At 39.9% G+C, this 24,478-nt stretch overlaps 1 long non-coding RNA gene across 1 annotated transcript; it reads left to right on the top strand.

Annotated features, from left to right (window-relative positions):
- The first annotated feature begins 2,000 nt into the window (after positions 1 to 2,000).
- On the top strand, positions 2,001 to 23,679 carry LOC125886153 (uncharacterized). Its single transcript, XR_007449003.1, has 2 exons — positions 2,001 to 2,426; positions 23,411 to 23,679. It is a non-coding gene; the product is annotated as an uncharacterized LOC125886153 (long non-coding RNA).
- The last annotated feature ends 799 nt before the right edge of the window (positions 23,680 to 24,478 follow it).

Here is a 24,478-nt window from a genome sequence, read left to right as displayed (position 1 = left end):
CTGGTAGAGTAGAGAGAGAGCTAAGTAGCATTGAAGTACAGTAGAGCAGGGCAGAGAGATGGAAGCAAAATATATTAAACCCGGTGTTAATACAGCAGAACTGGAGAGAGGGGTGAAAAATAAATAGAGGTGGGCATGGCTCAAGTAGGGCACAAAATTATAGATGGAGAACGATTGACAAATTTTTCACTTTAAGCCCTGACACTGTCATTTTTGTGTAGGAATTAAGCTACAATACATGACATATGTTGTTGTCTATGTGTCTATGTGAGGGACATGACAAAAGTTCAAACAGTAATCCCATCTTAATTGTTGTTTGAAAGCAGGGACAGGGAGAGAATGTAGGACTGTCACTTGTTTCTTTTCACATTGTTTCAAGTGAAACAATCGTTATGTAAAGAAATGTCCTGACATTTTTTTCGCCACATTTTCAACTGATGTATTAACTAAAATGTAACTGTGATATGTCAGCTATTCAATTCAATTCAATTCAATTTTATTTATAAAGCCCAATATCACAAATCACAATTTGCCTCACAGGGCTTTACAGCATACGACATCCCTCTGTCCTTAAGACCCTCACAGTGGATAAGGAAAAACTCCCTAAAAAAACCCCTTTAACGGGGAAAAAAAAACGGTAGAAACCTCAGGAAGAGCAACTGAGGAGGGATCCCTCTTCCAGGACGGACAGACGTGCAATGTCGTACAGAACAGATCAGCATAATAAATTAACAGTAATCCATATGACACAATGAGACAGAGAGAGAGAGAGAGAGAGAGAGAGAGATGCAGGTAATGACAGTAGCTTACAACAACATTAATGAAAGTAATAATATTATAGTTATAGTTCTGGCTACTGCGGTACAATATGTTGAAAGTATGTATTAATACCTGGCAGTATACATGTGTGACAATAGTCATATGTGTATAATAACAGAAGAAGTATGACTAATGACTAATGATGGCAGCAGCAGCAGGAGGCATCTGGCGGGACCACGGCAGCAGCACAACCACACACGTCACGCTGTCCAGGCACCGCTGCGGTATGAGTTAATCTGAGAGACAGTGGAGCACAAAGGCTCCGGAGAAGAAGCCGAGTTAGTGACATCCAGAATGGCCGGGTTAGCTAGATGCAGTAATAGGATACGAGAGAGAGAGAGAGAGAGAGAGGAGAAGGGGCCCGGTGTATTATAGAGGGGTCCTCCGGCAGACTAGGCCTAAGTCAGCCTAACTAAGGGCTGGTACAGGGCAAGCCTGAGCCAGCCCTAACTATAGGCTTTATCAAAGAGGAAAGTCTTAAGTCTAGTCTTAAATGTGGAGACGGTGTCTGCCTCCCGGACCGTAACAGGAAGATGATTCCACAGGAGAGGAGCCTGATAGCTAAAGGCTCTGGCTCCTGATCTACTTTTGGAGACTTTAGGGACCACGAGTAACCCTGCGTTCTCAGAGCGCAGTGTTCTGGTGGGATAATATGGCACTATGAGCTCTCTAAGATATGACGGAGCTTGACCATTTAGAGCTTTATAAGTTAACAATAGGATTTTAAATTCAATTCTGGATTTTACAGGTAGCCAGTGCAGAGAAGCTAAAACAGGAGAAATATGATCGCGTTTCTTAGTTCCTGTTAGTACACGTGCTGCTGCATTCTGAATTAGCTGGAGAGTTTTTAAGGACTTACTAGAGCTACCTGATAACAGAGAGTTACAGTAATCCAGCCTTGAGGTAACAAAAGCGTGGACCAATTTTTCTGCATCTTTTCGGGTCAGGATAGGCCTAATTTTCACAATATTACGCAGATGAAAAAATGCAGTCCATGAGGTTTGCTTTAAATGAGAATTAAAAGACAAATCTTGATCAAATATTACTCCGAGGTTTCTTACGGTAGTGGCAGAGGCCAGAGCAATGCCATCTAGAGAAACTATGTCATCAGATAAAGAGTCTCTGAGTTGCTTGGGGCCAAGAACAGTAACTTCAGTTTTGTCTGAATTTAACATCAGGAAATTGGTGCTCATCCAAGTTTTTATGTCTTTAAGGCAATTATGGAGTTTAGTTAATTGATTGCTTTCTTCTGGCTTCATTGATAAATACAACTGAGTATCATCCGCATAACAATGGAAATTTATAGAGTGATTTCTAATGATGTTACCTAAAGGAAGCATATATAGAGTAAATAGGATTGGTCCGAGCACAGAACCTTGCGGAACTCCAAAACAAACTTTAGTACGTAAGGATGGTTCATTGCGAACGTCAACAAATTGAAAACGATCAGATAAATAAGATTTAAACCAGCTTAGTGCTGAACCTTTTAAGCCAATTAAGTGATCCAGTCTCTGCAGTAGAATTTGATGGTCAATTGTGTCAAACGCCGCACTAAGATCTAATAAAACAAGTACAGAGACGAGTCCTTTGTCTGAAGCAATCAGAAGGTCATTTGTAATTTTAACTAGAGCTGTCTCAGTGCTATGATGCACTCTAAATCCTGACTGAAATTCCTAAAATAAATTATTATCATGGAGAAAATCACACAGCTGGTCTGCGACTACTTTCTCAAGGATCTTTGACATAAAGGGAAGATTAGATATTGGTCTATAATTGGCTAACACCTCTGGATCCAGGGTGGGCTTTTTTAGTAGAGGTTTAATTACAGCTATCTTAAAAGACTGTGGTACATAGCCTGTTAATAAGGATATATTGATCATATCTAATATATGAGTGTTAACTAAAGGAAAGACCTCCTTAAGTAGCCTAGTTGGGATGGGGTCTAAGAGACACGTTGATGATTTAGATGAAGAAATCACTGCGGTCAATTCTTGAAGAGAAATTGGGGAGAAGCAATCTAAGCTATGGAAACAAAATGTCTTCTCCAAAACATCCACATGAAATACACTGTAATGATAAAGAAATTATATAATGTTAATAACAACATAGTGTCTATCATACTGTTAAGAACTGAAGTGTTCCCCATGTACTGTAAAAGACAAAGGTCTGTGGTGACAGTACTCCTGGTTTGTTGTGTAACACATTGTGATGTAAGTACATGTATAAATACATAATATACATTTTAACAGGATAACAAATATTAACATGGATAAAACATGAATTATAAAGGAGAGTAAATCATAAAAGAAAACGATGTTTACAAAGACTAAAGTGGTAAATAAACAAAGGAGCTTGTAAGTGCAACATTTCTTTAAAGATGTGTATACTTTCCTGTTTGTAACACTCTGTTATGGACTTGTACTTGAAATTAGGTAATTTGCTGTAACCCTCCAGGTCATTCAGTTGGGTTCGAAGAAATAATATTGATGAAAATAAATGGAAATACATTTAAGGTAATTTTTATGATTCAAATATTTTTATTGGCTTTTCACATACAATACAATCAACAAAGTCACAAACAGCATTTACAAGATACATGAAAATAAAGCAACAATAATCACATAAAACATAAGTACACAACAGAAAATATACACACATATACAAAAATGATGTCGGACTCCGTAGTTTTCTCTGGACCCCTCCCAAATCTGACCAGTGATGACATGTTTAGCCGCATGTCATCATTTAATCGCTGGCTGTCCAGGTGGTGTCCAGCAAACGATGTGGGTTTCGTTAATAATTGGCAAACTTTCTGGGGAAAACCTGGTCTTATTAGGAGAGACGGCATTCATCCCACTTTGGATGGAGCTGCTCTCATTTCTAGGAACCTGGCAAACTTTATTAGTAATTTAAATCCCTGACAACCCAGAGTTGAGACCAGGACTCGGAGACGCAGTCCTATACGCCTCTCTGAGCTTCTAGTTCAGTTACCCAGCCATAGTTTTCATAGTTTTATACAAACGGTGTCTGTCCCCCGACCACCTAAATTATTGAAATCTAAAATTAAACAAAGAGGAGTTGTGCATAACAACCTCATAAAAATTAAAACCTCTTCTGTGACAGAAAGACAAAACAGGAGAATTAAATGCGGACTGTTAAATATCAGGTCTCTATCGTCTAAAGCAGTGTTAGTAAACGAATTAATATCAGATAATCATATTGATTTACTCAGTCTCACTGAAACCTGGCTGTGTCCAGATGAATATGTTAGTCTAAATGAGTCCACTCCTCCCAGTCATAATAATACCCACATTCCTCGAGGCAGCGGCCGAGGAAGGGGAGTTGCAGCCATTTTTAACTCTAGTCTGTTAATCAGCCCTAAACCTAAACTAGATTATAATTCATTTGAAAGCCTCGTTCTTAGTCTTTTACACCCGACCTGGAAAACCTCGCAGCCACTTTTATTTGTTATAGTGTACCATGCTCCTGGCCCGTATTCTGAATTTTTATCTGAATTCTCAGAGTTTTTATCCAGTTTAGTTCTTAAATCAGATAAAGTTATTATTGTAGGCGATTTTAACATTCATGTCGACGTTGATAATGACTCCCTGGCTACCGCGTTTATCTCATTATTAGACTCCATTGGCTTCAGTCAGGGTGTACATGAACCCACTCACTGTTTTAACCATACCCTCGATCTAGTTCTGACGTATGGAATTGAAATTGATAATCTAAAAGTCTTTCCACAGAATCCCTCGCTATCGGATCATTATCTGATTACTTTTGATTTCTTTTACTCGATTACGCCACTCAGCAACAGTTACTATACTAGATGTTTATCAGATAGTGCTGTCGCAAAATTTAAGGAAAAGATTACTCCGTCATTAAATTCAATACCAAATCCCTCAGTAACAGAGGTTTCCTGTGCCGACTTTGATCATTTTGTCGATAGCGCTGTAGGCTCGCTGCGAACAACACTTGACTCTGTAGCTTCTCTTAAAAAGAAGTTAAAAAAGCAAAGAAAGTTTGCTCCTTGGTATAACTCTCAAACCCGTAAGTTAAAACAAATATCGCGAAAATTTGAAAGGAACTGGCGATTAACCAAACTGGAAGAATCTCGTTTAATCTGGACAGACAGTCTCAAAACTTATAAGAGGGGCCTCCGCAATGCCAGAGCAAACTATTACTCAGCATTAATAGAAGACAATAAGAACAACCCCAGGTTTCTTTTCAGCACTGTAGCCAGGCTGACTGAGAGTCAGAGCTCTATTGAGCCTTGTATTCCTTTAGCCCTTAGCAGTAATGATTTTATGAGCTTTTTTAATGACAAAATTCTAACTATTAGAGGCAAAATTCATGACCTCCTGTCCTCAGATAGTACCTATCTAACCTCAAACACAGCTGTAAAACCTAATATATATTTAGATTGCTTCTCCCCAATTTCTCTTCAAGAATTGACCACATTGATTTCTTCATCTAAATCATCAACGTGTCTCTTAGACCCCATCCCAACTAGGCTACTTAAGGAGGTCTTTCCTTTAGTTAACACTCATATATTAGATATGATCAATATATCCTTATTAACAGGCTATGTACCACAGTCTTTTAAGGTAGCTGTAATTAAACCTCTACTAAAAAAGCCCACCCTGGATCCAGAGGCCAATATCTAATCTTCCCTTTCTTTCAAAGATCCTTGAGAAAGTAGTCGCAGACCAGCTGTGTGATTTTCTCCATGATACTAATCTATTTGAGGAATTTCAGTCAGGATTTAGAGTGCATCATAGCACTGAGACAGCACTAGTTAAAATTACAAATGACCTTCTGATTGCTACAGACAAAGGACTTGTCTCTGCACTTGTTTTATTAGATCTTAGTACGGCGTTGGACACAATTGACCATCAAATTCTACTGCAGAGACTGGATCACTTAATTGGCCTAAAAGGTTCTGCACTGAGCTGGTTTAAATCTTATTTATCTGATCGTTTTCAGTTTGTTCACGTTCATAATGAATCGTCCTTACGCACTCAAAGTTTGTTTTGGAGTTCCGCAAGGTTCTGCGCTCGGACCAATCCTATTTACTCTATATATGCTTCCTTTAGGTAACATCATTAGAAATCACTCTATAAATTTCCATTGTTATGCAGATGATACACAGTTGTATTTATTGATGAAGCCAGAAGAAAGCAATCAATTAACTAAACTCCATAATTGCCTTTAAGACATAAAAACCTGGATGAGCACCAATTTCCTGATGTTAAATTCAGACAAAACTGAAGTTATTGTTCTTGGCCCCAAACAACTCAGAGACTCTTTATCTGATGACATAGTTTCTCTAGATGGCATTGCTCTGGCCTCTGCCACTACCGTAAGAAACCTCGGAGTAATATTTGATCAAGATTTGTCTTTTAATTCTCATTTAAAACAAACCTCACGGATTGCATTTTTTCATCTGCATGATATTGTGAAAATTAGGCCTATCCTGACCCGAAAAGATGCAGAAAAATTGGTCCACGCTTTTGTTACCTCAAGGCTGAGATTACTGTAACTCTCTATTATCAGGTAGCTCTAGTAAGTCCTTAAAAACTCTCCAGCTAATTCAGAATGCAGCAGCACATGTACTAACAGGAACTAAGAAACACGATCATATTTCTCCTGTTTTAGCTTCTCTGCACTGGCTCCCTGTAAAATCCAGAATTGAATTTAAAATCCTACTGTTAACTTATAAAGCTCCAAATGGTCAAGCTCCGTCATATCTTAGAGAGCTCATAGTGCCTTATTATCCCACCAGAACTCTGCGCTCTGAGAACACAGGGTTACTTGTGGTCCCTAAAGTCTCCAAAAGTAGATCAGGAGCCAGAGCCTTCAGCTATCAGGCTCCTCTCCTGTGGAATCATCTTCCTGTTACGGTCCGGGAGGCAGACACCGTCTTCACATTTAAGACTAGACTTAAGACTTTCCTCTTTGATAAAGCCTATAGTTAGGGCTGGCTCAGGCTTGCCCTGTACCAGCCCCTAGTTAGGCTGACTTAGGCCTAGTCTGCCGGAGGACCCCCCTATAATACACCAGGCACCTTCTCTCTCTCTCTCTCTCTCTCTCTCCCTCCCTCGTATTCTATTACTGCATCTTGCTAACTCGGCCATTCTGGATGTCACTAATTCGGCTTCTTCTCCGGAGCCTTTGTGCTCCACTGTCTCTCAGATTAACTCATACCGCAGCGGTGCCTGGACAGCGTGACGTGTGTGGTTGTGCTGCTGCCGTGATCCTGCCGGATGCCTCCTGCTGCTGCTGCCATCATTAGTCATTAGTCATACTTCTACTGTTATTATACACATATGACTATTGTCACACTTGTATACTGCCAGATATTAATACATACTTTCAACATATTGTACTACAGTAGCCAGAACTATAACTATAATATTATTACTTTCAATAATGTTGTAAGCTACTGTCACTACCTGCATCTCTCTCTCTCTCTCTCTCTCTCTCTCTCTCTGTCTCATTGTGTCATATGGATTACTGTTAATTTATTATGCTGATCTGTTCTGTACGACATCTATTGCACGTCTGTCCGTCCTGGAAGAGGGATCCCTCCTCAGTTGCTCTTCCTGAGGTTTCTACCGTTTTTTTTTTCCCCGTTAAAGGGGTTTTTTTGGGGAGTTTTTCCTTATCCGCTGTGAGGGTCTTAAGGACAGAGGGATGTCGTATGCTGTAAAGCCCTGTGAGGCAAATTGTGATTTGTGATATTGGGCTTTATAAATAAAATTGAATTGAATTGAATTGAATATACATATATATATACACAGTACAGGCCAAAAGTTTGGACACACCTTCTCATTCAATGCGTTTTCTTTATTTTCATGACTATTTACATTGTAGATTCTCACTGAAGGCATCAAAACTATGAATGAACACATGTGGAGTTATGTACTTAACAAAAAAAGGTGTAATAACTGAAAACATGTTTTATATTCTAGTTTCTTCAAAATAGCCACCCTTTGCTCTGATTACTGCTTTGCACACTCTTGGCATTCTCTCCATGAGCTTCAAGAGGTAGTCACCTGAAATGGTTTCCACTTCACAGGTGTGCCTTATCAGGGTTAATTAGTGGAATTTCTTGCTTTATCAATGGGGTTGGGACCATCAGTTGTGTTGTGCAGAAGTCAGGTTAATACACAGCCGACAGCCCTATTGGACAACTGTTAAAATTCATATTATGGCAAGAACCAATCAGCTAAGGACTTCCGGGTCTGTTTTCCTCTGCTGAATGAAACCATGGCGACACCAAATGCAGGTACCTTATTGGTGTAGCGCGATCACGTGACGGTCGTGCCACCACTCGCGTACCAAATCTCATTACGCTCGGGCCGAACAGATCATTACGCTCAGACGGAACAAGTGCCTAATTACAACCCTGATCACAGGACTCTTGCGGGGTTATGAGCTACGAACTCCCGCTGATTAGCTGAACATGTATCAATCTTTTTTATGAAGTAAAGATCGTGTAGTCCCCAGATGTCGGAACGAGATGAAACGATAGCTGCGTTCACCTTATGGCCTAGAAGTGGGCAGGGCTATGCACACGTTATGCAGCTCCATTCAGAGAATCCATGGATATAAGGCTTTTGAATGTGCGACATACAGTGTGGGAGTTACATGCCAAAACGCATTGACCGTGTTTGTAGTGCAGATGTAGTGTAGTGCACATATACATTTATTTTTGCGTCTGAGGTCCCTGCAGGGGTCAGGACGAACCCTCCAAACTGCACCGCTCTTCCTTGCAAGGTGTAGCCTGCAGCACCAGTTTTACTTACGGAAAAATAATAAGATGTATTATCAATCATCAATCAATCAATCAATTTTATTTATAAAGCCCAATATCACAAATCACAATTTGCCTCACAGGGCTTTACAGCATACGACATCCCTCTGTCCTTAAGACCCTCACAGCGGATAAGGAAAAACTCCCCAAAAAAACCCCTTTAACGGGAGAAAAAAAAACGGTAGAAACCTCAGGAAGAGCAACTGAGGAGGGATCCCTCTTCCAGGACGGACAGACGTGCAATAGATGTCGTACAGAACAGATCAACATGATAAATTAACAGTAATCCATATGACACAGAGAGAGAGAGAGAGAGAGAGAGAGAGAGAGAGAGAGAGAGAGAGAGAGAGAGATGCAGGTAATGACAGTATCTTACAACAACATTAATGGAAGTAATAATATTATAGTTATAGTTCTGGTTACTGCGGTACAATTATTATAATAATAATAATAATAATAATAGTAAAAATCTGAACATAAACAATAGGTTTCCCAGCACCGCTGGTCCTGGGAAATGCGTCTGCTTGCATACGCGTTCCCCAGGCCCCGTGGGCTTGGACCCCTAATAAACGGCTAATAGGGTCCTACGGACAACTTACAATCGTCACTCGGACCCTAATAAATAATAATTAACAGCGCGATTTCAATAGGGTCTTACAGACGACTTGCAGTCGTTGCTCGGACCCTAAATATATATCAAATGCGACAAATGTGTCACTTTTCTTATATGATCCTATGATCTCACTAAAAACTCAAGTGCATACAACACCTCTTTCTTTACCTTTTGCAAATAAAAGAAAAACCTCAGAGTATACTGCTCTTCACTCTTTACCTACTTATAAAAGTAAAACATAAAACAATCCTCATACCAGGACGCATCGCTTCTCAATATACATTTACAAATCAAAAACACTTCTCAGTCAACCTCAATTCACAGTTGAAAAGAACATGAACCTTATCAATTTTTTTCTCCTTCAGTCCCAGAAAAATAGAAAGAATGAAAATTATGCAGTCTCAAGGTGTGTTCACACCGGACCTATTTTTTTTTTCCACTAGAGACGAGTTTACATACAAAGTCAATGCAAACGGGCGATTGAGCGTATATTCGCCCGGGAGAAAAATCGCCCAGGCTCTGAGCAACAGCGACAGAGCGAGAGAGCGAAATCTCGCTCATCGCTTCAGATGAGAAATCCCATCTGGAGCTGTATTTCGCTGGGTCCTGTCGCTTGCAGCTCAACGCTGATTGGCTGCCGTAATCCCGGAATCCCAAGGGGGGTGCTTGACTGTCATGACATGTCAGCTTCATTAAAAGTATAGCTGCAAATTAAAAGCAACAATAGATGTAAAAACACACAGACACAATGCATCTGTGATCAGTTCCCTAATTTAATAATTCTTTCAATCCAATTTCTCATTTTATTTTATGGAAGTGATCAATGTAAGTGCACTTGTCCTAGAACCGCCAAGACGGTTTTTATGCTAATAACTCTGTTTAGATAAAACCTACAAGCTTCTCTTCCTATGACTTTTCCTAAAAATGTGTCTTGTATGTTTTCTGAAGCCCTTAAGTTACAAAAATGAAACACACTAGACTTCTGAGCATATATTCCACCGACCAAATTATACATTTTGATACATACAGGACATATTGCAAAACTCTGTAAAGGTACACCAAAGCATACATTTTCGTTTCTAAATATTTATTTGAAAACGAAATCATTCATACGGTCAATAAAAAACCATTCTGTTAATTATAAAAAACGACTGAATCTCAACAGTGACCACACCAACCAGCGGGACTGCAGCGCTTGGAGAGGTGCTGTAATCCTGGCGGTCCTAGTGTAAAGCACCATGGACAGCGCCAATGCATCTATCGCTGTAGCTCAGAGGCTCTGTTGCCTGAGTCAGAGCATGTGAGCGGAGGTAGAGCTGGAGCTGCCTCAACCATAAGTTACTGGTAGGAAGAAAAATGGCTGCTGACAAAACTGTCACTGTCAACTGCCTCCAAGCACTGCAACGATCTGCCAGACCATCATATGTAACTTCATTGTTTATGCTGCCCGTGTGTTCAGAAGCACACAATCAATGCATTTTTGAGCAATTTCCGAGAAGTTATGATAAAATAAAAAAAAATATTACAGACTATACAATAGGACTGACAACCTCTCCAATGTCTCATGTCAATTAATTAACACTATTTGTTGGCTTTTTATAATGCCTTTTTTTTTTGTTGCTGCGCTACTGGTGCACTGTGTCTCCTGTTGAAAGTGGTGATTTGCTAAATACATTCTACAATAATAAATTAGATTAACTTATTAACTTTTGGTCTATAATTGTGTTGGCTATATTACACATTTTAATAAAAAAACCTTAAGAATAAAATCAAAAGAAATAAACACCTAAATAATTAGTGGAAACATTTTTTTTTAATTAATACTCCTCCTGTCTGACATACTAACAACACACACACATGCGCGCGCGCACACACACACACACACACACACACACACACACACTGAACACGCAATTGAATGAATGAACACTGGAAGCGGTTCAGCCATAGTCCCGGCGGCTGGCGCGGTCACTGTTGAGATTACATTCGTTTTTTATTATTAACAAAATGGTTTTTTATTGACCGTATGAATGGTTTTGTTTTCAAATAAATATTTAGAAACGAAAATGTATGCTTTGGTGTACTTTTACAGAGTTTTGCAATATGTATAGCCTACCTGTATGTATTAAAATGTATAATTTTCAGCCGCTGCCGCGGTCGGAGATATAGATCCTCAGAGAGATGCATTGTGTCTATGTTAGGGATGTAACGATTACCGATATTACGGTAAATCTCTGTTAATTTTTACACGGTAAGAATTACCGTTTATGTTTAAATTAATTGCAGTATCGCGGTGGATTATCAGGATATGTAATAACAGCCTCATTCAAGTCTTACGATGCACGCGCTGCGTGAATGTGTAGCATGTGTAAACACAAAGAATGAAAACATGGCGGAAGGAGGTGTTAGTGGCACTCAGGACATTTTCCCCCCCCAACTAAACGCACAAACTCTGAGGTCTGGGCGTACTTTGGGTTTCTGAAGAATGCCGAGGGACAGCTGCTGGAGGACAACTATCCTGTGTGCAGAACATGCAGAAAGAAAGTTGCTGCGAAGGGCAGCAACACTACAAATCTACTGGCTCCTCTCCGTGACCATCATCCACAGCTTTACAGCCAATGCAAGTTATGCTATGCAAACATCAGTTATTGTGTGAGGGACTTCGGTTTTACTAAGATTGTCATAATGTGTAACTCTCGACGTATATGGGACATTTGAGCTGTATCTGTCCTCCTAAACGGCGACTAGGTTTTCCGTTTTCATTTAAGACACTTAGGAGCTAATACTAGCTGAGTAGCTAAGAGCTGTATTAGCAGCTATGTTGCTAAGTGCTTCAAAACAAAAACAGAGCTGTAAACACTGAGCGGAGCCGACAGAATATAAACCGACATAGCATAACGCTAATTGAGATCAACTATGATTGAATCACTATGCTTCTGGTTATTGTATGGCGAGCTAGAATCGATATAGACGGCCAGTTATGATTTTACAGACGTCGTTTTTTTATGATCTTAAAAAAATATCGCAATATTATTGTTTACCGTGATAATTTGGTCACTATAATCGAGATATCAAATTTTCCATATCGTTACATCCCTAGTCTGTGTGTTTTTACATTTAATGTTGCTTTTAATTTGCAGCTATACTTTTAATGAAGCTGACATGTCATGAGAGTCAAGAGCACCCCCCCTCCCCCGTGCCCAAATTCCCTGATTGCTTTACTGACATCATCAAAGCGAAAAAGCAAGTCTGTTGATTTCTGCCACATTGACGAGCAATTGCAACTGAGTGATGAAGAGATATCAAAGGGGTGAACCAAGGGACAGCGGAAAAAATAGTCCGGTGTGAACACACCTTTACAGAAAAATCCTCCTATGTTCTGGCAATAACCAGTCCTACCCGTATTCCAGTTTAAGCAAGAGTTCAGAGTTCAGGATCGTCTCATGAATTTGATTGGCTTGCCACAACTGCTGAACTCCAACACTACCCCGATGCAGCTCAGAGACAGCAGAAGAAGAAGAATCCACTCTCATCCAAGGATGTCGAATCCAACACAGGAGAAACAGGGAGGAAACAAAAGACCCGGCCTGAATGGCCAAAAAAATAAATAAAATGAAAATGGTTCATATTCACCCTCTGTGCATTTTAACACACTTGATATCATAAACTACTCCAATTACACAGATATGATATCTCCTGTTGTCTCATTTATCTCATTAAATAACCTAACTTATCACATAACTAACAATCAGAAATAACATCAACATACATATTTATATGCTTAAATATATATGCACACATTTTTAATAAACATCACTGCATGAATTAGTTTCTCCGACCCATGCTCTAACGTTAGTTACCCGCTCATGTTCACCACCACCGTGCTGAAAAATACACAGGCAGGGCGTGAATTCTCAGCGCACTGGCTTTAAATGCTCCCATGTTCAGACATTACACGGCACACAGGAACATGAATTTCTCGTTTTAAAACAGTAACAAAAAACAAAAGCATACATAACCCTCACAAATAATTGTTCTTTAACCTTTAAAACAGTTCATATAGGTCAGCATGAACCAATTCATTCAAATAAATGAGCAGCAAACTCACCAGAAAAATTCAGTTCAAACAACAACTCCTAGCTGGTGAAAACCCATGGCTCTCACACGGCGGTTTTTTCGTCCGCTTTAAAGAGACAGATGACATGGGAATACAATAGACAGCGGTTTTAAAATTAATTGACGTTGCACAACAGTCATATTTTGTCCAAACTCAGGCAGCTAACAGTCAACAGCTAGCAACCAAAATGGCTAACAGTAAGTCAACTTACATCTCTCCTCGCATATCCGCCGCTCGACAGCAGCAAGGCAGGAATCTCTCCACAAATGAAGCGTTGTATCCTCAGTCCGAACAGAATATCAAGCTTTCACAGCACAATTCTCCGCAAAATATCAAGGTTTTCAGCATAGTCCACCGAGAGATTGGCACTAACACTCCACCACATGCCTGGCTTTGACCTCCTGCGCAGTGAAACGGAAAAATCTGGAAACACACGTACAGGCTCTGATTGGACGCAAGGGTATGACTGCAGTATAAAAGTATCGCGAGATTACCACATGAAATCACAGATTTCATAGCTATTTATTCCCAGAGTCACCTGAAACTTTACAAATGATTCAAAATAAACACAAAGACCTTATTTGAAATGGCAGACTTTTCTAGGTATCATAGATCTATGTCTACTTTTCTTCTGATATCAGAGTGCTGCTTCATTTCTGATTTAAATGCATTTTCTTTAGGGAAAACACCAATGGCAATACAAATATAATATAGAATATCATTTTTTGTGTGTTTTGCTTAAGTTTCACACTGAAGATCTAGTAACATGGGTTACATGAAGGTATGCAAAAGTAGTAAATGATCAAAAATGTAGGCTACAGGAAAAATAGTAGAAGCAGTAATACTTAGTAGGCTAGTGGTAGAACGCTGAAATGAAAGAAAATGCAGAAATATCAAATATATTGCCACAAACATCGGAAAATCCTTACAGAGCTGAACGTTTTGACATTTGAATGGTTTCTGTAACTGTAGGTATGTAGAAGTAGTGAGCAATCAAAAGATGTAAGTGCTGCATATTACATGTACTCCAGTTACTGAGCTTTATGTGTATTGTATGTACTTAGGATATGTTACAATATGTATTTAACATTGATAATCCTAAAAGTATCAACAGTAGTATCAGTAGTATACAGGCTGCAATAACACGACAGACAGTTAACACTGATATATAATGTTTACATGCTGTTTAAAATGGAGATTATGCCGCTGTCGTGTCTGCATTTAATCCTCTAAGCGCCAAAGTGGCAATATTGCGACAAGCAGCATTGCTGAATAAAACAGACCATAACTCCAAACATAAGAGAAGCCCCTGATTGCAGGCCCCCACTCCCGCACAGTCTATGGTCCCGCAGACCTCAACATGGGCGGAGTCAAATGTTTGACACCGTCCACTCCCTATGGTGTCCAGAGAGGGACAATAAACCATAATGAATGTGGCTAAATGCAGGAATGAACACAATGAACTTAATCTTTGGTTTTACTAATTATGAAATACAAGATTGACACGTTTCACAAAATAACAGTAAATACCTATCAAAACACTAAATTAGCGTAATTATACATTAAATTAGGAAAAAAGTAATATATTCTCATGTGTATTTATGATAATCAAATGTAACCTGAGATACTTTTTTAATGTTATCAAAATTAAGGGGATCACTAGATTGTTTTTTGTTTGTTTTTTATTGAACAACAAATAAAAACAATAACAATATATGTAATAACAATAATGTTAATCAAATAATATAAATATTCAAAAGGGGTAAAACATGCATTCTGAAGACAGCATGTTTATCATGAACACCAGCATGTTTATCATCAACACTAAAAGCAACAAAGAAGTGCAGTAGCAGAAAATACTGAGAGCAAAAATACACATTATTAACACAAATTAACACAGAAAGGGGTGGCAGAAATTAGATGAGGAGGGGACATGTTGGAGGCAGCAGTGGTGGTAAAAGCAAGGCCATAAACAGTGATGATTTTGGCTGGGTTTACTTGAGAAATGAGGCAGTGGATCACAGGTGGATTAGGGACTGTTGGCAATCGTGGAGACACGGATCTCACAAATGCTAAACCCACTGATATATTTATATATTATTTGACCCTTATCACAAATGAAACCAACAAAAAAGCTAATCAGTTCTTATCCAGAGTACAGGTAAAACCAAAATCCAGATTCAATGACTGGTATGTCACTGTCATTTACAGTATGCCTTTAGGCCTATCTCTCATCACTTTCAAGTGACAGCCTTTTGAAATGTTGAAATGAAAGTTGAATATTTTCCTCAATAAACTCTGGCACCTAAAGGGTTAAAATGGAGATTCTGCCCCTGTCATGTCTGCATTTAAGATTTAAGCAGTGTTCACACCGGACTTTTTATTTTTTTCGCTGTTGCTCAGTTCGCCCCTTTGATATTGCTTCATCGCTCAGTTGCAATCGCTCGTCAATGTGGCAGAAATCAACAGACTCGCTTTTTCGCTTTGATGATGTCATTGAAGTGATCAGGGAATTTCAACAGTTTCCAACTTGACAGTTGACAGTGACAGTATTTTCAGCAGCCATTTTTCTTCCTACCAGTATGGTTGACATTGTGTCTGTTTCTGTTGTCTATCTGGTGTGGAAGTCCATAAAGTGCCGTAGACCCAAACCAAACCATTGGTTTTGGGTACATAACAACCACCAGCTCTTCCAGGAGCTGCATCTGGATGCCGAGCGCTTTCAGCGGTGCATGCGGCTGACTACAGCCCAGTTTGACAGGCTGTTGGCGAGGATCAGAGGCAGGATTGCCCGGTTGGACACCAACTACAGGCGTGCCCACCTGCAGAGCGCCTAGCTATTTGAGTGACTGTTTCATTGTCGTTTATAACAACGATATTGACCTTAATATCTACTGTCTACTGTGTGTCATGATTGTACGTGTGTGTTGTCATGGCAGTGCACTATGTGCCCAAGAAATAAAAAAAATTATGTCCCTTAAATAGAGTCATGATCAGTTGAATTAATCTGGCCTAATAGGAATCAAACATTAACCTATAGCCTACATTTGCCTTACTACACAATAGACAGTGGTAATAACAATTGAATATTGCCTTTGTTGTTGTAGTAATAAGTGCAAAGGAGTGTTTCTCAAATGTTTACAGTACAGGAGAAGAATTGCAAATGGAGAATATTTTAACTTTATTTTAACTAACTACATAGCCTATCCATAAACTTAATTGTATGCCATTAATTGCAGAGCTGCAAGCCCATAACATAATGTGTTGTATAGATCTGCAGTGATGAACAGTTTAATCCAAAAGCCACTGGTGACTCCTACAGGACCATAGCCAGCAGCTTCCATGTTGGAGTCTCCACAGTGTCCATGATTGTCCCTGAAGTTGCCACTGCAATTTGGGACAGCCTCGTGGGAGAGTTCATGGCAGTGCCCACACCACAGGAGTGGAGGACCATCGCAAAGGAGTTTAAGGAGCGGTGGAACTTCCCTCTTTGCTGTGGCGCAATAGACGGAAAACACATGGTCATCAAAGCCCCTGAGAACACAGGATCCCAGTTTTTCAACTACAAGGGAACGTTTTCTGTCGTTCTCTTGGCAGTTGTGGATGCTCTGTGTTGCTTCAAGGTGATTGATGTCGGGGCTTTGTCAGATCCATAGTCTGAGTGGGTGGAAGTTCGCTGCAAAGATCAGCCTCTCACTGGGCGGAACAAGCAACCCGCTGAAAGTCCCGCTCTACCACCTCCAGTTGCAGTTTTCAACACGTCCTTTACTAACTTTTGCGGTGTTTGATCTTGTGGGGATGTAGCCATTTTTCTGCCATGGTTCGCGTCCTGTAGGCGCCATTTTTGTGGGCATGTTACACCAAAACCTGTTTCCCCCCGGCAATATTTTTGCAAGCGCACTGTTGCTGTGGTTGCACCAAGAACGACTGTGATTGGTTGAAAGAAATACAAGCAGCCGGGGCGTTTTTTTCTCCAATCTTAAAGTGAGAGTCGGCCCAGCCAGACCTTTCTTTTCTTGAGAAAGGTCTGGTGAGCAAGACTAGCAGATCCAATGATGCTGGGGTTCTGGCCAACTCTGTTTTTAGTCAGGCTCTCACAGCTGGCACCCTCCAACTGCCTGCAGACCAGCTACTACCAGGAGCTGACCACAGAGGACCCCAGCCTCATGTGTTTGTTGCAGACGAGGCCTTTCCACTGCAAAGGCACCTGATGAGGCCATTCTCCAGGGACAGCCTGACCACAGCTGAGCGCCGGGTCTTCAATTACCGTTTGTCCAGAGCTCGGCTGCGGAGGAGTGGAGGATGTATAGGCGTGTCATCGAAGTCCATCCAGAGGTTGCTGACATCTGTCACAACTACATCCAGAGCATGGGCCCAAACCAGGCTTGGAGCATCATGCTAGGAGAGGTGGACCCCCTGCCAGATATAAGAAGAGTCAGTGCCAACGATGCCGGAATGGATGCCCTCGGGGTCAGGGAGGCCTTCACAGCCTTCTTCTAGTCTGCAGAAGGAAAAGTCTTCTGGCAACACCCTTAAACGGCTCTTTTAAGAGCCACCTCCTATTATCAATAATAGCATTATTTTTATAGTATAGTGTATATAGTCCTATTATTAATAATAGCATTATTTTTTATAGTATAATGTATATAGTATAATGGCTACTTTTACCATTTAAACATTGTAAATTTTGTCCTTTCTTTGTCGTTGTTCTTTTCTTCAATTAATTCTGCAAATGCAGTTTCCTATTAATAGTTCTCGATTAATCCTGATCCTCTACAATCCTGTCTTGTGTGCGGTATGTAGCTACAATTGATGTGTTTTTTTTCTTCACTGTTGTTTTACAATACTTCACTATAAAGAAAAATAATCACATATACCAGTTTTAGACCCCAAACACACCATTTTGCATATACAGTATATCTTTTCAAATCTAGGAAATTGCACATTCATAATGTGTTAATAGGTAACAGTTCATACATTAACATGATGTTGGTGGTGTTGTAGGGAGCTGTCTGGATGGCACACAATACTGGACTTATATGAACTGTATACGATAAAAAACACTGACTGCTACTCTAGAGCCACCCACACAAAAAATAAATAAATAAATAACTTCAAGTATCTCACATTGTAGTCCTCCTGGACTCCTTTAATCTCTTGCATGGGAACAATGCAAACAGTATTATAAAAAATATACAAACATTTAATAAATAAAAATGTGGGAACATTCTTCCTAAAAGTTGATGGAGAACTTGACATTTCCCTGCAATCCCCGTATCATCTCCTGCAGAGAGTACCACCCACCTAATCTTACATATTTTGGTATGCTTTAAATTTATGAAATGCAAATGTACAGTACAGGCCAAAAGTTTGGACACACCTTCTCATTCAATGCGTTTTCTTTATTTTCATGACTATTTACACTGTAGATTCTCAACTGCACAACACAACTGATGGTCCCAACCCCATTGATAAAGCAAGAAATTCCATTAATATATCCATTAATATATTCCATTATATATATATATATATATATATATATATATACACTATATCTCTAATGAGATATAGTTAGAGCCTTGATTATTTATTATTATTTTATTATTTTATATTTTTTATTTTGATTATTTTTCCCCTAATCCCCAAGACCTTAAAGTACAGCTATATAACATTTACCATATACCAAGTTTACCATATATGTGTGAAATTAATTTTCTGTTTTTTATTTTCCCCTCTATATTTGGTCATATCAATTTTTCTACATTCATATGACACCACCACAGCATGCATATTCTTAAAGCTCAGGTTGTTTTTAAAAAGAAAATGATGTAAAATACTTGATTGTACCTCACAGGGTTGAGGATTTATAAGAATTCATACACAAAGAGACCAGGCGAGAGGAAAACAGAAGAACATTCCATAGACCATTAAGATGTCCAAAAAATGTACATTAAGTTTTTCTCCTTTTTTTCTTCCTTTTTTTAACAAACCAGCAAATATGTATAGATTTCATGTTTTTTACAACATGCTCATGATCATAATCTGCATTCAAACTGAAATTTATATTGTTGGTTGCCTTTGTGTAATTTCTCCTTTTTCTTTTCTTTCTAGGTCATCAGAGGGCGAGGCTAACCATCCTGTTCAGTCTCAGGCAGGCTAACCATCCTGTTCAGTGTCAGGCTAAGAGTGAGGAGAAATAGTTTGGGTAGGTGACGGGGTAAAATGCACCACAATGTTCCACTGTAAAATGGTTGGATGTGAGCATGTGTCTGAGAATGTGTATAACTTTGTTCAGCACACAAAGCTGCATAGTAATGCCCCCAATTATCACTACCAGTGTGGGGTGCCTGACTGCTCATGGAGGTACAGAAAACACACAGGACTGCAAATTCATATGTATAGGCTGCATAGGTCCTACCTGCAAGCTGCTGGGCCTATACCACCTGACACATCAGCTCTACCACGTGACACATCAGCTCTACCACCTGATACATCCTTGAAATGTGTGCTTGAGGCTTGTGCATTTAAGTGTGACACTTTGGCCTCTCTTATTAAGCATTTGAAGATGCACATGAGGGGAGGAATGGAAACTACATGTCCATTTAGAGGTTGTGATTGCAGGTTCACACACGTGATGACTTTTGCTTCACATATTTCCAGGAAACATAGGTGTGCAGAGGATTCAGTTTTAGATGACTTTGTTCTAGACAAGCCTATTACTACAGAGCCATTGCCAGGACCCAGTCAGTCGTACTCAGAAGCTGGTGGTGAACATGATGAACCAGAAATGCCATTAGCTGTGGACGAAAACCTATTTTTACAGAACCTTACACTTTTCTACTTGAAATTGCAATCTAAGCTACTCTTACCAGCAAGCACCATACAAACCATTATTGATGGCTTTCAAAGTGTTCATGAACTTGGCATGTCTAATTCACTTAACATTCTGAGTGAGGAATTGAAGGAACTCGGAATCTCTCAGGCCACTATAAGCAGCATCATTGATGAAATGAAGAGAGATGATCTACTCACACTCTGTAACAGGGGAAGGCTCAGTACAGATGCAAAGAGGAAGGCTGCTTTTAAAGAGTGTTTTAACTATGTTCATCCTGTGCCTTTGCTCTTGGGCAATGATGAAAATGACAAAGAATGTTTTGCTCAGTATGTGCCTATACATGAGACATTATTGACACTGTTCAAAAATGAGTCTCTACGAGAACAGTATACCTTGACACGTTTGCAGCCATCTACTGATGCTGTCTATCAGGATGTCAAGGATGGAGAAGGATTTCAAAGTAATCCAATGTTGAAAGCTGACCCTTCCTCACTTGGTTTGATACTGTACCAAGATTCCTTTGAGGTTGTCAACCCCCTGGGCTCAGGGGAAAAAAAGCACAAGGTTTTAGCTGTTTACCTAACCCTGACTGACATCTTGCCTCACAACAGATCTTCTATAGATCAGATGCAACTTGTTCTCTTATGTAGGGAACAGGACTTTAAGTATTTTGGGGTAAATAAGGTTTTTGCTCCCCTGATTGAGGACCTCAAAATTCTGGAGCAGAGAGGTGTAGTCATATCTGATGGCACTGTACTAAAGGGCTCTTTGGTTGCCATTGCAGGAGACAACCTAGGATCCCATTCTATTGGGGGATTCTTGGAGAACTTCAGTCGCTCTGTTTATTTTTGTCACTACTGTGAGGTGTCTAGAGATGATTTCCTGACTAATCCTATTTCGTGTGGTACCACAAGAACAGCCCAATCATGCGTAAGTAATTTGCAAGAGCAGGAAGCAAGTGCCACTGACTCTGTATGTGGCATCAAGTTTGACTCTCCTTTCAATCAGCTTTCACATTTCCATGTTTGCCAGCCTGGCCTACCACCATGTCTAGGCCATGACTTATTTGAGGGAGTCATAGCTTATGACCTTCCTTCGTATATTCGCCGTTTAGTTGAGGAGAATCATTTTACGTACCTGCAGTTAAATCGGTGCAAGAACCAGTTCAGATATGAGGTTAATGATGGTAAGGACAAACCAGCAGACCTCTCTCCCGGCAGCGACAAACTAATCAATCAATCAATTTTATTTATAAAGCCCAATATCACAAATCACAATTTGCCTCACAGGGCTTTACAGCATACGACATCCCTCTGTCCTTAAGACCCTCACAGCGGATAAGGAAAAACTCCCCAAAAAAAACCCTTTAACGGGGGAAAAAAAACGGCAGAAACCTCAGGAAGAGCAACTGAGGAGGGATCCCTCTTCCAGGACGGACAGACGTGCAATAGATGTCGTACAGAACAGATCAACATGATAAATTAACAGTAATCCATATGACTCAGGGAGAGAGAGAGAGAGAGAGAGAGAGAGGGAGAGAGAGAGAGAGAGAGAGCGAGAGAGAGATATGCAGGTAATGACAGTATCTTACAACAACATTAATGGAAGTAATAATATTATAGTTATAGTTCTGTTTACTGCGGTACAATATGTTGAAAGTATGTATTAATACCTGGCAGTATACTTGTGTGACAATAATCATATGTGTATAATAACAGAAGTATGACTAATGACTAATGATGGCAGCAGCAGCAGGAGGCATCTGGCAGGACCACGGCAGCAGCACAACCACACACGTCACGCTGTCCAGGCACCGCTGTGATATGAGTTAATCTGAGAGACAGTGGAGCACAAAGGCTCCGGAGAAGAAGCCGAGTTAGTGACATCCAGAATGGCCGGGTTAGCTAGATGCAGTAATAGGATACAAGAGAGAGAGAGAGAGAGAGAAGGAGAGAAGGGGCCCGGTGTATTATAGAGGGTCCTCCGGCAGACTAGGCCTAAGTCAGTCTAACTAAGGGCTGGTACAGGACAAGCCTGAGCCAGCCCTAACTATAAGCTTTATCAAAGAGGAAAGTCTTAAGTCTAGTCTTAAATGTGGAGACGGTGTCTGCCTCCCGGACCGTAACAGGAAGATGATTCCACAGGAGAGGAGCCTGATAGCTAAAGGCTCTGGCTCCTGATCTACTTTTGGAGACTTTAGGGACCACGAGTAACCCTGTGTTCTCAGAGCGCAGTGTTCTGGTGGGATAATATGGCACTATGAGCTCTCTAAGATATGACGGAGCTTGACCATTTAGAGCTTTATAAGTTAACAGTAGGATTTTAAATTCAATTCTGGATTTTACAGGGAGCCAGTGCAGAGAAGCTAAAACAGGAGAGATATGATCGCGTTTCTTAGTTCCTGTTAGTACACGTGCTGCTGCATTCTGAATTAGCTGGAGAGTTTTTAAGGACTTACTAGAGCTACCTGATAATAGAGAGTTACAATAATCCAGCCTTGAGGTAACAAAAGCGTGGACCAATTTTTCTGCATCTTTTCGGGTCAGGATAGGCCTAATTTTCGCAATATTACGCAGATGAAAAAATGCAGTCCGTGAGGTTTGCTTTAAATGAGAATTAAAAGACAAATCTTGATCAAATGTTACTCCGAGGTTTCTTACGGTAGTGGCAGGGGCCAGAGCAATGCCATCTAGAGAAACTATGTCATCAGATAAAGAGTCTCTGAGTTGTTTGGGGCCAAGACCAATAACTTCAGTTTTGTCTGAATTTAACATCAGGAAATTGGTGCTCATCCAAGTTTTTATGTCTTTAAGGCAATTATGGAGTTTAGTTAATTGATTGCTTTCTTCTGGCTTCATTGATAAATACAACTGAGTATCATCCGCATAACAATGGAAATTTATAGAGTGATTTCTAATGATGTTACCTAAAGGAAGCATATATAGAGTAAATAGGATTGGTCCGAGCACAGAACCTTGTGGAACTCCAAAACAAACTTTAGTACGTAAGGATGGTTCATTGCGAACGTCAACAAATTGAAAACGATCAGATAAATAAGATTTAAACCAGCTTAGTGCTGAACCTTTTAAGCCAATTAAGTGATCCAGTCTCTGCAGCAGAATTTGATGGTCAATTGTGTCAAACGCCGCACTAAGATCTAATAAAACAAGTACAGAGACGTCCTTTGTCTGAAGCAATCAGAAGGTCATTTGTAATTTTAACTAGAGCTGTCTCAGTGCTATGATGCACTCTAAATCCTGACTGAAATTCCTCAAATAAATTATTATCATGGAGAAAATCACACAGCTGGTCTGCGACTACTTTCTCAAGGATCTTTGACATAAAGGGAAGATTAGATATTGGTCTATAGTTGGCTAACACCTCTGGATCCAGGGTGGGCTTTTTTAGTAGAGGTTTAATTACAGCTACCTTAAAAGACTGTGGTACATAGCCTGTTAATAAGGATATATTGATCATATCTAATATATGAGTGTTAACTAAAGGAAAGACCTCCTTAAGTAGCCTAGTTGGGATGGGGTCTAAGAGACACGTTGATGATTTGGATGAAGAAATCACTGCAGTCAATTCTTGAAGAGAAATTGGGGAGAAGCAATCTAAATATATATTAGATTTTACAGCTGTGTTTGAGGTTAGATAGGTACTATCTGGGGGCAGGAGGTCATGAATTTTGCCTCTAATAGTTAGAATTTTGTCATTAAAAAAGCTCATAAAATCATTACTGCTAAGGGCTAAGGGAATACAAGGCTCAATAGAGCTTTGACTCTCAGTCAGCCTGGCTACAGTGCTGAAAAGAAACCTGGGGTTGTTCTTATTGTCTTCTATTAGAGCTGAGTAATAGTTTGCTCTGGCATTGCAGAGGCCCTCTTATAAGTTTTGAGACTGTCTGTCCAGATTAAACGAGATTCTTCCAGTTTGGTTAATCGCCAATTCCTTTCAAATTTTCGCGAAATTTGTTTTAACTTACGGGTTTGACAGTTATACCAAGGAGCGAACTTTCTTTGCTTTTAACTACTTTTTAAGAGGAGCTACAGAGTCGGCGTTGTTCGTAGCGAGCCTCACGGTGCTATCAACAAAATGATCAATTCGGGAGAGGTTAAAGTCGCACGGGAAACCTCTGTTACTGAAGGTATTGGTATTGAATTTAACGAAGTAATCTTTTCCTTAAGTTTTGCGACAGCACTATCTGATAAACATCTAGTATAGTAACTGTTGCTGAGTGGCGTGTAATCGAGTAAAAAGAAATCAAAAGTA

This window comes from Epinephelus fuscoguttatus, linkage group LG1 (genome assembly GCF_011397635.1).
Source record: "Epinephelus fuscoguttatus linkage group LG1, E.fuscoguttatus.final_Chr_v1".
NCBI lineage: Eukaryota > Metazoa > Chordata > Actinopteri > Perciformes > Serranidae > Epinephelus > Epinephelus fuscoguttatus.
Note: the sequence above shows the minus strand (reverse complement) of the source record. Positions and strands in the feature narration are given on the sequence as shown.